This window comes from Paramormyrops kingsleyae, chromosome 5, assembly GCF_048594095.1.
Source record: "Paramormyrops kingsleyae isolate MSU_618 chromosome 5, PKINGS_0.4, whole genome shotgun sequence".
NCBI lineage: Eukaryota > Metazoa > Chordata > Actinopteri > Osteoglossiformes > Mormyridae > Paramormyrops > Paramormyrops kingsleyae.
This window is the reverse complement of record NC_132801.1, coordinates 40,294,668-40,308,703: the sequence shown is the minus strand read 5'-3', so window position 1 is coordinate 40,308,703 and position 14,036 is coordinate 40,294,668.

Sequence of the window (14,036 nt, the reverse complement as noted above, 5' to 3'; positions counted from 1 at the left end):
CATGGGTCTTGCGACAGGACAATGACCTAAAAACACCCAATGGCTAAGAGGAAAACATTGGACTATTCCAAAGTGGCCTTCTATGAGCCCTGACCTCAATCCTATTGAGCATCTTTGGAAGGAGCTGAAACATGCCGCCTGGAAAAGGCACCCTTCAAACCTGAGACAACTGGAGCAGTTTGCTCATGAGGAGTGGGCCAAAATACCTGCCTAGAGGTGCAGAAGTCTCATTGACAGTTACAGGAATCGTTTGATTGCAGTGATTGCCTCAAAAGGTTGTGCAACAAAATATTAAGTTAGGGGTACCATCATTTTTGTCCAGGACTCTTCCATGAGTTTATTTTTTTAAATAATTCTGTTGAAGCATGGTTGAAAAGCTATGCCTGACTAATTTCATTGGTTAAATTTCATAAAATTTTTATTTATTGTTACTTTTGTCAGATTAAAGTTAATTCTGTGACCATTGTGAGTTTTTCTTTCATTGACCGAAGGGTACCAACAGTTTTGTCCACGTGTGTATATGTGCTAGTGAATTAACTTTATATTTGCATGATTGTAAGATAAAAATTGTTTAATGGTTTTAGCCTATTCTAACCATGTATTTGGTTAATGTCAGCACTCTAAGTCCTTTTCCATCTGCATGTTTTTATTGATTTTGCATATTTAACTATTTACGTGTGTTACCATTTGTGATGAGTCTGCAGTAGCTTTTCTTGTGAGCATCGGTGGGTTGTCAGGTGGATAGGGTTGTGATAGGGTTATTGTATGACTGTATGAAGTGCTCTTTCACCATGGTATATAAAATGACAGTTAAATTATTTATTCTATAGGCGAAACTTCAAATGTGGCAGTCATTATGAATGCATGCACATGCACATGCACAGACTTTTCAGGCAGGTGCCCGAATAGGGGGGCATTGCCGACAGGTACTTTTGCTGCCATAAATATTTGTGATCACGTGTTGGGGTTATGGGTGGGATTCAGTGTATGCTGTTTATTTTAACATGTTATGAGTCAGTATAGAATTGTGGGAGATTTTAGTCATTGCCAAGCTCAGGCATAATTGATTTCAGATATTTAGTTTGTAGGATCACACATGCACATATCACAGGGCCTAAATTCCAGGTGGCCTGAGACAAGGCCGAGCCTGGTACGAGAGGCACCAAAGGGGGGTTACACACACAAACACATACACACAGATAACCAGGGAGGCTAGCACTCCAACTTTTATTGCCCAAAGATTTAGGGACCTACAGACAAGCAGAGTGGACTTCACGGACAGGGGTCCCTCGACTTGGCACACAACCCCCTCCCCATACATTCTGCCTTACATTTCACTCACCAAACAGACAAACACCCTAAAGGAAATTTCATTTAAGTTTGGCTTTTGTATACCCTGTATATTGATTTACTCACGACTACTAGTCTCAATATACAGATACGTTATGTTTGTATGTGTCCTAACTTTTAGAGAGTCTTCTGTGTTAAAAACCCCCCCTTTTCTTCCAACATTCCTTTGTGGTCCTTATCTGATCTTGGTGGACGGTTACCAAGTTTCTTTGTTTCTACCATGCTATGTTAAAAGAACTGAATTAAGGTGTATTTTATCCATTCTGGAGAAGATGAATTGGCATAAGCCACACCAAACAAATTATGTTGTTTCCAGATGTGCAACTTATATTGATATTACCACAAACTAACGGCCACGCCTATCTATGGATAAGATGTGCTGTTTGTAATATGAATATTTGATGTAATATCTGCACAAAGTGTAACATCTGTTGAGGTGCAACCCAAAACACCTGTATCCCATACTGATGTGAATGAGTCACATAGATAAAATAATTAATTGTTTAATCAATTAATGCAGATGGTATGAGGTATGTACCTGTGAAGCTGGTATGGCATGTTTGGTATCAAACTGATTGTTAATCACCCCTGATTCCGAATCTGGTCAGTGATTACCATAAAAGTGGATGTATCAAAAGTTATAACAGCTTAATGAAAATCATCAGTAAAGGTAGAATCAGGCGGGCCATAAATCCCAAAAGGACTGATACAGACCCCCTTCCGAAAGCCCGCCAAATGGATGGCCAGCCATTGGGCCAGGAGTCGAATTCCTGGTCATCCCTATTCATGAACTTTAGACCATAAAAATCTAGCACCTCAGAACAAAGCAGAGCAGAGAACAACCAGCAGCAGCGCAGAGAATAACCGCCAGCCCGAAGGAGAACATCAGCCCGGGAGGAGAGAAGCCCACAAGAAGCCCTCCGGTGAAGGCCCAGCTGAACAGAGAACAGCACCCAAGACAAAGCTTCACCAGGAGAGAGAATCTAAAGGGACTCCACTCCACTGCTCCAAACGCCGCGCCTTCCTGAGTGCCATCAGCTCAGCAACTCTGCCATCAACTGCCAAGACCCCCCCCCCCCCCCACTCTTCAACCAAGTAAACCAACTTCCTTTCATTCTAACAACTTAAGCTGTTCTGTTAACCTGCTATAAGACTTTAGGGTCGTGTTTCCACAAACTGTGCTTGCTTTGCAGAACAGTATTTCCCATTTCAGGTTACTCATTTAAATCCGGTCATTGCATTTTCATAATTACATTGTTTGTTTTATTCCGTTATTTCGTGTTTGTTGTTTGTGTTAGGTGTAATGTCTGTCTTATGTCAGTTGTAGTGTTAGCTAGGAATAAATGTATGTCTTTTACACAACTTTAGCCTCCGTCATTGTGTGTCTCATAATAAGTTCCTGCCATTGTGCGATCTTGCTACACGCTCTGAACCTCAAACTCGCCTGAAACATCGCGAGACTCTCTCTCATTGGCCGTGAGGGGAGCTTCGCTACCAATCGTGTACATTACCTGGTGATGCAGCTCGCTGGACGAGCCTTCTAACCCAGGTTACTAAGCGATACTGGTAATTAGTGAATCCCATTTAAGTCTCACATTAACAGACTCACAGGGATACCGCAATTGAGTTTGGAGGAGCCGACCATTCGGCATAACAATTGATTAATAATCAGCATTAAATAATAATTAATTAAACTTTAATTAATTCAAACATATTGGTGGAGAATATTAAAATTTATTTGAGCTATTAATTCCTACAAGTTTTAAAAACAAGAAGTTTACTCATTATTTGGTCAACTATGTTACGGACAAAACCTATAAGTTTTAACTTTAAGTAAATGTCAGACATTTAAAAAAGTCATTACTCTTGGAAGAATATGTGTCTATTTACCTACCTTTTCAATTAAAATACCCAATTAATTAAGAAAATACACATTTTGTTCAATTGAAACCCCAAATTTCAAGTACTGAAGTAACCGGTCTGTATATTTTGTTTCCAAACTGCTTGATTCACGATAATTTTCTTGATGAAATTATGCTGAGGTATATATTTGACAGCTACTCAGTTTCTAAATATTTACTTGGAGATTAGGGAACCATTGAAATACATATATTTTTTAAAAAACATAATGGTAACTTAATTGACAGCCCAGTATCATAGTTGACAAAAGTAACATAGTTGACTGGACGAGACAAAGTAGGGTGATGTATTTAACAAAAACAATCCTAAACTATATCAATTATTATATGTTAGCTAATCTTTTACTGCATTTAATCAAGACCTGTTGAATATTTCATGACATAAAGGAGAAATACAGACACACATCAGTTTACAAGGATCAATCACAACTTTATTAACAAGCACATATATCATAAGCAAGAGATCCTAACATAGAAAACAACAACAACAAAAGTATCAAAAACAGCACTTACACAAAAATTCCACCATGTAAACTTTTTGAAAATCTTGTTTGTGGAATGAAATACAGTAGTGCATTGTATTGAACAAAAAATTATAGTGCACTGCAATAAGTAACAATAACCAAATAGTGTTTTATTCTGTTGGTTAACAGAATAAGTGTGCTGCATTGGATCAAAATTTTAATTGTGCAAACTGTTGTATCTCAAAAACATTCATATGTCAGAACCCAAGTAAAACATTGGCATACCCTCCAACTTCCAGGCACCCATGAAACCGGTGGAGACAGAACACACTCCCCATTTTCTAACCCAAGAACATGGCCAATTATGGTTTGTTTTTCAATGACTTTGTCAAGCTCAATCAAGTAATCTTTGAGTGTGTGTGTGTGTTTGTTTGTGTGCATGTGTGTGTGTGTGTCTTTATCTGTGCGTGTGTGTATATCAGAGGTGTATAGTCCAGGTGCCAGAAAGTAGAAATCCTGCCCAGCAGCTGTTCCAACCATCACTAAACCAGCTCCTCTACCAGGTATGAGCTCGTTAATGAAAACACCTGTTCTAGATGTAGAGGCAGATCCAAAAACATGGCAGGATTTTTACTTTCTGGCACCTGGACTATACACGTCTGGTGTCTATATGTGTGTGTGCTTGACCGTGTGCTTGTGCCACGTGTTTGTTAGCGTGTGTGTGTGTGTGTGTGCGCATGTCCTTAGCCATGAAGATATGATTTGGCAATATCTTCCACACATCTCTTTTTATTTCAACATGATGTGCTGTCACGTGCTGTGGGGCAGGAATCAACCTGAGCACATCCTCAAATGGATACCAGAGCGCATCCTCTCGCATTGGCCAGTAGTAACGATTGTGTCCCACTCTGTGCATGCACTTAACATGAACATGTGTCTCACTCACTTCAACAATGGTTCCAGGGTAAACCTCATCGTCATATCTGATGACACACCACTGACCAACAATGTCATCTCTAACAATAGCAGAAGCCTGTTTCTTTCTGCATCTGCTCTGTTCCTGGGCTCTTCTCCAGGCCTTTCTCTTTGCACGTTTTTCCCTCTCACTCTGTTCAGATATGGGCTTATAGTATGCACCTTGCTCCCTCTTTTCTCTCCATTTCTGCCGGCCTTTTGCCAAGTATGCCTCCCTTTTTGCAGGATCAGCATCTCGCCGTGCACGGTAACGGCGCTGCTTTTCTGCAGCAGATAATCGTGGCATTTGCCTGAAAACAAGTTTACTTTTATAATATTTATTGCAAAGTATTTTATAGTTACTGTACAATTAGAATATTAAATGAACTCCTGAAAACTATAAGAACATGTCATGAATGTCAACTATGTTACTCTTGGTCAACTAAGTTACCTTTGCAGAGTAACATAGGTGACTGGTAACCTAGTTGACATTTTTGCTGTTTTTAGGGATAAAATCAAAATGGTTGCCTAGCACCAGACACCACATGGCATTTTACAGAGAGGTTCTTCTAAATATTATATGTACAACTGAGTAAAATTGAAATTCAAAGTTATTTATGAATTCATTGTAGTAACATTGTTGACATATGATAAGTACACATTTGCCCCAAGCACTACTTTAGGTGAAATAACTGAAAATGTGGAGGGAGAACATACCTTGGAGTCTTGCTAGTTTTCTCTTCAGGAGGAAATGACATCATGTGGAGCAGGTCATGTGATTTGGAAAACACACTCTTCCTTGAGGGGTGTATTTGCTATGGGTAACTTAGATGACAGCGACTTCTCGGACACATATTCAATTTGTCAATTTCTATTGAAAATGTGACATATTGCCCAAAAAGACACATTGTTCAAAATTACCTCAACTTAATGTAAATAATATAATTAAAACTGTTTTTGAATAAGTTTTTAAAATGTTTTTTTAGGTAATGAGATTGTGGTTGCAATTCATTTCAGACGGTTATTTAGTTGACATTTTAGGGATATCTAGGAAATTTTTTATAAATAAATGATTATTTCCATAATAATTAACTATGGAATTTGTAAAGACAAGATCATGAAGAACACTGAAGACTTTTAAAATTTTATTTTAATAAGCATGTTTGCGAGATAAATCTCATGGACATGAAAACTCCCTCAATTATATATTGACCCTTATGCAATTCATATTGAAATATTAAGCTTCATCGTTAAAACTGCATTTACACTATGCATATGAATTTACATATCAATTTGAATTCTATTTCCTTATATTCAAAGTCAAATTGTGATTCTGTACCATGTTTTCAACCGACTTACGAATTGAATTTGATTTTTAAGGTCATTCTCCAGTCAGTGCTGAATGGTGCACAACCCTGTTAAGTTCTCAAAGGGCACATAGGTTTTACAACAACAAGCCTCATTTGCGCTAATTTATAGTCAATTTCATAGTTTTATATTGCAATATTGACCTCTTATTATATCAATAGCATTATTACGTTGTCCAAAAGGGACATGGATACCCTGACAGATTCAGGGGCGCCAGCACTTTACAGGGGCCCTTGAATATATTGAATTATACACTCACCTAAAGGATTATTAGGAACACCATACTAATACGGTGTTTGACCCCCTTTCGCCTTCAGAACTGCCTTAATTCTACGTGGCATTGATTCAACAAGGTGCTGAAAGCATTCTTTAGAAATGTTGGCCCATATTGATAGGATAGCATCTTGCAGTTGATGGAGATTTGTGGGATGCACATCCAGGGCACAAAGCTCCCGTTCCACCACATTCCAAAGATGCTCTATTGGGTTGAGATCTGGTGACTGTGGGGGCCATTGTAGTACAGTGAACTCATTGTCATGTTCAAGAAACCAATTTGAAATGATTCGAGCTTTGTGACATGGTGCATTACCCTGCTGGAAGTAGCCATCAGAGGATGGGTACATGGTGGTCATAAAGGGATGGACATGGTCAGAAACAATGCTCAGGTAGGCCGTGGCATTTAAACGATGCCCAATTGGCACTAAGGGGCCTAAAGTGTGCCAAGAAAACATCCCCCACACCATTACACCACCACCACCAGCCTGCACAGTGGTAACAAGGCATGATGGATCCATGTTCTCATTCTGTTTACGCCAAATTCTGACTCTACCATTTGAATGTCTCAACAGAAATCGAGACTCATCAGACCAGGCAACATTTTTCCAATCTTCAACTGTCCAATTTTGGTGAGCTCGTGCAAATTGTAGTCTCTTTTTCCTATTTGTAGTGGAGATGAGTGGTACCCGGTGGGGTCTTTTTTTATTTATTTATTTACCTTTATTTTACCAGGAAGTCCCATTGAGATATAAAATCTCTTTTACAAGAGAGACCTGGCCAAGGTAGCAGCCATACAAAACGTAAACATATACATGACAATAAAACATTAAACCGTAAAACAGAACAACAATTGTTCTGGGTCTTCTGCTGTGTAGCCCATCCGCCTCAAGGTTGTGCGTGTTGTGGCTTCACAAATGCTTTGCTGCATACCTCGGTTGTAACGAGTGGTTATTTCAATCAAAGTTGCTCTTCTATCAGCTTGAATCAGTCGGCCCATTCTCCTCTGACCTCTAGCATCAACAAGGCATTTTCGCCCACAGGACTGCCGCATACTGGATGTTTTTCCCTTTGCACACCATTCTTTGTAAACCCTAGAAATGGTTGTGCGTGAAAATCCCAGTAACTGAGCAGATTGTGAAATACTCAGACCGGCCCGTCTGGCACCAACAACCATGCCACGCTCAAAATTGCTTAAATCACCTTTCTTTCCCATTCTGACATTCAGTTTGGAGTTCAGGAGATTGTCTTGACCAGGACCACACCCCTAAATGCATTGATGCAACTGCCATGTGATTGGTTGATTAGATAATTCCATTAATGAGAAATTGAAGAGGTGTTCCTAATAATCCTTTAGGTGAGAGTATAATGTAAGGGGGGTGGGAGGCAAGGTGACATTTTGCAAAGGGGCCCAGGATTGTTAGTTATGCTCCTGGTGCCCTATACTAGTCTGGCATCCAGAGTGTTCTGCCTTATGCCCTCTGCTGACTTGATAGGCTTCAGGCCCCTTCTGTGACCCTGTACTAGACAAGCTGTCAGGAGATGGAGAGAGGAACAAATTAAGTGTTTTTCTTTCAGGCAACATTTAAATCAGCTCAAAGGGTAACTTAATTAAGAGTATAAAAGCATATCCTAGCCACCAAGGACATCATATATATGATAAAATATCAGTATATCTTGGCACCAACTAATTCCCAAACCAGGTTTCACAAATGTTAGAGCACACTGGGATTCTCCAATAACTCCTCTTATTACATTTTGTCTAAGACTGAAAGGTGAGAGTTTTGCATGCTGAGATGAGCCCACATTATTAGCAAGACACCTGCCAGGCAGAGGACAATGCGGGCATGCTTGTTTTTACTCCTTATGATTTTACACCATGGCATAACAATTTGTTCACTTTGGGGGATTTCACAGCATACCAACCACATCACTGAGAAAGAAGATTGAGTTGCGTTGTGATTTGTTGCTTATATGTATATGCTATTTATAAAGAACATATTACAGTCAAATTTACTTACGTAAAAAAAATCCATGCCAAGTGCATTGTTTATGGATAGCACTTATACAAAGTGATTGAAGTATGTTAAGCGTAAGTTTACCCATAGCCAGACAAGATAGGCAGCTGCATCTTTCCAGTTCTCTTGTGCTGTTAAAGGATGGATTCTAATGAATGTAGTGCTTTATACAAATGCAAAGAATTTTTTTCACTGACAAGGCTTGTCTTTTTACAGTAATCTGATATTTACTAGAGAATTATATTGTGTGATTTTTAATGACTGTGTTTGCAACCAGTGCCTAAGCTAGGCTAGATTAAGGCTAAGTTAGACTAGGCTATGTTGAATGGTGGAGGAGGGGAATCTGAAATACGTAAATTTTGACTAACTGAAGGAATTGAAGAACGGTCTATTTGTGAAAGTTGAGGAGTCTCTGTATTAATATTGATAAACAACATTTAAATATACCTTAACATCCTAACTTGCCTTAACAGCTTTAATGGACATTAATAACATACACTCACCTAAAGGATTATTAGGAAAACCATACTAATACGGTGTTTGACCCCCTTTCGCCTTCAGAACTGCCTTAATTCTACGTGGCATTGATTCAACAAGGTGCTGAAAGCATTCTTTAGAAATGTTGGCCCATATTGATAGGATAGCATCTTGCAGTTGATGGAGATTTGTGGGATGCACATCCAGGGCACGAAGCTCCCGTTCCACCACATCCCAAAGATGCTCTATTGGGTTGAGATCTGGTGACTGTGGGGGCCATTTTAGTACAGTGAACTCATTGTCATGTTCAAGAAACCAATTTAGGATAGGATAGGATAGGATAGGACTTTATTGATCCCACAGTGGGGAAATTTGTGTGTTACCACAGCTCTAGACAGATAAAAAGAGTACAAGAGTAAAAAAAAATTAAAAATACAGAATAAGAAAACAAGAAAAAATTTAATAAATAATAACAATATAAAATAAGATAAACACTGAATACAGCAGTAGTGCCTATGTACACCCATACACAGTATGTAATATATGGATAGTGGGTTGTGGGAAAAAGTGCAAGTAATATAAATAACAACTATTTCACTACTAAAACAGTTGCATTTACCTCTATAAGGTGCGTTATGTACGAGGTGGTAAGTAGTGGTGACCGTAGAGGTAAGTATCTGGGTGACTCATGACATCATGATGTGTTATAGAGTCTAACTGCTGTCGGGATGAATGATCTGCGAAAGCGCTCCTTCCTGCAGCGAGGGTGTATCAGTCTCTGACTGAAGGAGCTGCTCAGCACACTCACAGTCTCATCGAGAGGGTGATGTGGGTTGTTCATGATGGATGTCAGCTTAGCTAGCATCCTCCTCTCACCCACCACCTCTACAGTCTCCAGAGGGCATCCCAGCACAGAGCTAGACTTCCACACCAATTTGTCAATCCTGCTTCTGTCCCTTTCCGTGCATCTGCTCCCCCAGCAGGCCACTGCATAGAAAAGGGCGGATGCTACCACAGAATCGTAGAATGTCCTTAGCAGGGTCCTGCATACTCCGAAGGACCTCAGTCTCCTCAGCAGGTAGAGTCGACTCTGGCCCTTCTTATACAGGACGTCTGTATTTGTTGTCCAGTCCAGTTTATTGGTGAGGTGAACACCCAGGTACTTGTAAGAGTCCACTACCTCAATGACTTTTCCCTGGATGCTCACCGTTGTTGGAGGTGGTGCCTTCCTCCTAAAATCTATGACCATCTCCTTCGTCTTGCTGCCGTTGATTTGGAGAGCATTAGTCTCACACCAGCCGACAAAGTCACTGATGACCCCCCTGTATTCCTGATCGTTCCCGTCTGATACGCATCCGATGATGGCTGTATCATCCGAGAGCTTTTGTAGGTGGCACTGGTCCGAATTATAACGGAAGTCAGAAGTGTACAGGCTGAACAGGAAGGGTGAAAGAACCGTGCCCTGCGGCGCGCCCGTGCTGCAGATTACCGTCTCAGACATACAGTCATGGAGCCTCACATACTGCGGTCGGTTGGTTAGGTAGTTGATGGTCCATGCAGTCAGCTGCTTGCCCACACCGGCTCCCTCCAGCTTCCCTCTCAGTAGTGCAGGCTGGATAGTGTTGAAAGCACTGGAGAAGTCAAAAAACATGACCCTCACAGTGCTCCCTGCCTGCTCTAGGTGAGAGAGGACTCGTGCAACATGTAGATGACAGCATCATCCACCCCGATTCCAGACCGGTATGCGAACTGCAGGGGGTCAATTGCTGAGCTCATCAGTGGGCGAAGGTGGTGCAGGATGAGCCTCTCCATGGTCTTCATCAGATGAGAAGTCAAGGCCACGGGTCTAAAATGGTTGGGCTCCTTGGGGTGTGCAATTTTCGGCACTGGGATGACACAGGAAGTCTTCCACAGTTCAGGAATCCTCTCCAAACTCAGGCTCAGGTTGAAGATATGCTGAACCACCTGACAGAGCTGGTCTGCACATTCCCTGAGCAGTCTGGCGCAGATTCCGTCCGGACCTGCTGCCTTCCTTGCCTTCATCCTCTTGAGCTGGCTTCTCACCTGATCGACTGTGAGGCAGATATCAGGCTGGTCTGGGTTGGGGGATGGGGCTGGCTGTCTTGTGGGTAGATATGTAGATGGGGGTGAAACTAGGTGGTGGTGTGAGGAGAGCTCTGGTAACAATGGGATTGCACCAGGACGGAAGGGAGGGCAGCATAACGAGGGGGGTTGATGGAAGCTGGGGGGTGGGGGAGGTGGTTGATGGCCCCGAGTCAAATCTGTTGAAAAAAAGATTCAAGTCGTTGGCCCCCACCCTGGTCAGCAGACACTGTGGCTCCTCCAGCGTCTTTGAAGTGTCCAGAGATTTTTTTCATGTTCCTCCAGACTTCTCTGACATTATTCTGTTGGAGTTGGTTTTCCATCTTCTTCCTGAAGTGCTTCTTGCCACCTCGGATCTTATATTTGAGATCCTTTTGAACTCTCCTCAGCTTTTCTTTGTCTCCAGATCTGAAAGCTCTCTTCTTCTCATTCAGCAGAGCCTTCAGTTCTGAGGTCACCCACGGTTTATTGTTAGAGAAACACCGTACTTTCTTGGTAGGAACAGTATTCTCAACACAAAAATTTATGTAGTCCGTGACGCAGTGGGTGAGGGCGTCGATGTCCTCACCGTCGGGCCTGCAGAGTTCCTGCCAGTCCGTGCATTCAAAACAGTCTCTCAGGGCTTCACTGCATTCCTCAGACCACAGCCTTATTACCTTCCTAGTGGGGGGTTTCCTTTTCACCATAGGGGTGTAAATAGGTTGAAGGATGACCAGGTTGTGATCTGAGTGGCCAAGCGGGGGGAGGGGAGCTGCGCTGTAAGCCTGCTTTGTGTTGGCAAACAATAGGTCCAGGGTTTTGTTGTCCCTTGTCTGGCAGTCCACATACTGGGAGAAGTTAGGGAGAGTGGCAGGTAGTGAGGCATGATTGAAGTCCCCAGAGATAATAATGAGTGACTGCGGATGTGCCGTCTGTAGCTGTGAAACCGTGGAGTGAATGTGCTCACAGGCTGTCGTAGCATCGGCCGAGGGAGGGATGTAGATAGTCAGCACAATAACATGAGAAAACTCTCGGGCCAGGTGGTAAGGCCGAACGCTAACCGCTAACAGTTCAATGTCATTGGTACAGCACTGCTCCCTCACAGTTATGTGTCCCGGATTACACCATCTCTCATTGACGTACATTGCTAGTCCCCCACCTCTCCTCTTACCAGTGTCCCTTGCGCTCCTGTCCGCTCTCAATAGTTGAAAGCCATCCAAAGTTACGACGGAGTCCGGTGTGTGGTCCGTGAGCCAGGTCTCAGTGAACAGCAGGAGGCTGCTCTGCTGGTACTCCCACTGCAGTCTGGTTAGCGCCGTTAGCTCTTCCATCTTGTTTGGTAAAGATCTTACATTACCCATGAGGATAGATGGAATGCTCGGTTTGTACCGTCTCCTTCTCTCCCGGTACTTCGCTCCGGCCCTACATCCCCTCCTCCGACGCCGTAGTTCCTTCGGAATCTCTGGGCGCTCCTCCGGGAGTACCCTGCTGTTACGCAGCGCTAATAGCTGCTCCCTGCAGTAAACAGTGAGGTGGCTCACGGGTTCTCCAGATGCGGTGGTAAAAAGTCCCAAAAGGAGAAGAAAGCATGCTACTACTCTCAAGAAATTTTGTAGGTTCGATTGCAATCGAAAGTAAACACGACCACGAGAGTCGGGAAGAAAAGACTTAAAACAAACTTAAAACAAAAAAAGAAAGAAACGAGCTGGGAGCTGAGGTAACCAGCTGCCTACCGTGGCGCCATCTTGGAAAAAAAAAAGTAAATAAAAATTTGAAATGATTCGAGCTTTGTGACATGGTGCATTACTCTGCTGGAAGTAGCCATCAGAGGATGGGTACATGGTGGTCATAAAGGGATGGACATGGTCAGAAACAATGCTCAGGTAGGCCGTGGCATTTAAACGATGCCCAATTGGCACTAAGGGGCCTAAAGTGTGCCAAGAAAACATCCCCCACACCATTACACCACCACCACCAGCCTGCACAGTGGTAACAAGGCATGATGGATCCATGTTCTCATTCTGTTTACGCCAAATTCTGACTCTACCATTTGAATGTCTCAACAGAAATCGAGACTCATCAGACCAGGCAACATTTTTCCAGTCTTCAACTGTCCAATTTTGGTGAGCTCGTGCAAATTGTAGCCTCTTTTTCCTATTTGTAGTGGAGATGAGTGGTACCCGGTGGGGTCTTCTGCTGTTGTAGCCCATCCGCCTCAAGGTTGTGCGTGTTGTGGCTTCACAAATGCTTTGCTGCATACCTCGGTTGTAACGAGTGGTTATTTCAGTCAAAGTTGCTCTTCTATCAGCTTGAATCAGTCGGCCCATTCTCCTCTGACCTCTAGCATCAACAAGGCATTTTCGCCCACAGGACTGCCGCATACTGGATGTTTTTCCCTTTGCACACCATTCTTTGTAAACCCTAGAAATGGTTGTGCGTGAAAATCCCAGTAACTGAGCAGATTGTGAAATACTCAGACCGGCCCGTCTGGCACCAACAACCTTGCCACGCTCAAAATTGCTTAAATCACCTTTCTTTCCCATTCTGACATTCAGTTTGGAGTTCAGGAGATTGTCTTGACCAGGACCACACCCCTAAATGCATTGAAGCAACTGCCATGTGATTGGTTGATTAGATAATTCCATTAATGAGAAATTGAACACGTGTTCCTAATAATCCTTTAGGTGAGTGTATATTATATGATTATAAAATGTAATGTAACATATAAGATTATAATCTGGGTTAGGCTAGTTTCAGTGTTTTCTTTCATTGACATGCTGTGTATTATATGTTTCATATTTGCCTAGCTCAAGATGAATATGACCTTCACATTCCTATTCGAACTATTCAAATCAATATATCCACTTCCTCACCATGCCTGGCTGCCATTTTACTGTTACAAAAGAAAAATGACATTAGTTTCACCATTTTCATTACAGAGAGATTTCTGAAATTCATATATGGAATAAACATAAGTGCTACAGCTGAAATGTTTTGTTCCTGCATTATTTTGTATTTTCAAAATGTCTTTATTATAAACTATACAGCAGGTGCCGCTGCAAGCACTCCCCCATTGGGATACTGGGAATAAGAAGCCTTTAACCTGAGCAGAAAATGCATTATTTGTAAAG